The sequence below is a fragment of the Equus caballus genome, chromosome 17, assembly GCF_041296265.1.
Source record: "Equus caballus isolate H_3958 breed thoroughbred chromosome 17, TB-T2T, whole genome shotgun sequence".
NCBI classification, from domain to species: Eukaryota; Metazoa; Chordata; class Mammalia; order Perissodactyla; family Equidae; genus Equus; species Equus caballus.
The window spans coordinates 98,452,225-98,453,161 of NC_091700.1; positions in this window are offsets into that span (position 1 = coordinate 98,452,225).

The window sequence follows — 937 nt, forward strand, 5'->3', positions numbered from 1 at the left end:
GTACAGCACACACTGCTAGCTAGGTATTTTACTTCCTCTCGGCCCGCCATCCTGAATAGGCATCAGTAAGGTGAATTCCATGACCGCAGATCCAGTTCAGCGTGGCCTCTTTTGGCAAATGCAGGGAGAAAGGATGGAGAAACACGCTGTTGAGTTTTACGCAGGAGAAAGTGAATAAGAATATTCAACACAGCGCCTCTGCAAACGTGACAAACGTGAGAAGTGCTTTAATCATTTGAGATCTTGATAAAGATTTTGTTCCTGGGCCCCATCAACCTGACATATGAGAAGAGGCTGTGGTGAAATTACAGGGTGCAGTTCAACATTCATCCATGGCCTCTCCCCCGGTCACCAGTGTACCCTCCTGCCGATGCTGCAACAGCTGACAGAGGAGACGTGTCCTACGCCATAGCCAAGCAGATCAGCAGAACAGCAGCAACATTTTGACTGATTATTTTGTGTTTTCAAGAAATATGTTGAATCATAGCAATCACTTAGAAAATAGATGGCTCAATTTTTAGGCATAACAAACAATAGGTACCTTTGTGCTTCTGCATTTCAAATAAGCCCCCGGAGAAACTAAATCTACCTGAACCTGACTGGTTTTTCCTCATGTCTGAAAATAAAGATTTGCTGATCCTGGTAATAAATTTTATTTTTCCTTCTGGCTATATTCCTTAATCATATTCCTCTTCACTGCAAAGCTAAAAATAATAGTTAAGATGTCATGAGGGACAGTTCTCAAAATTAAGGACCCAGTTACCAAGGGGCGTGATGAGCAGCCGCTCCCACTGAGGTAATTAAACTAACAGGAATGCAGATCAGTTGTCAGTGTTATGTTACTTCTAATCTCTTCAAGTTTACTCAAAAAATTACAGATTATTCTGGCTTTAACTATTTTCAGATTTTGTGGGTGAAAGCTAAAAAACGCACTTAC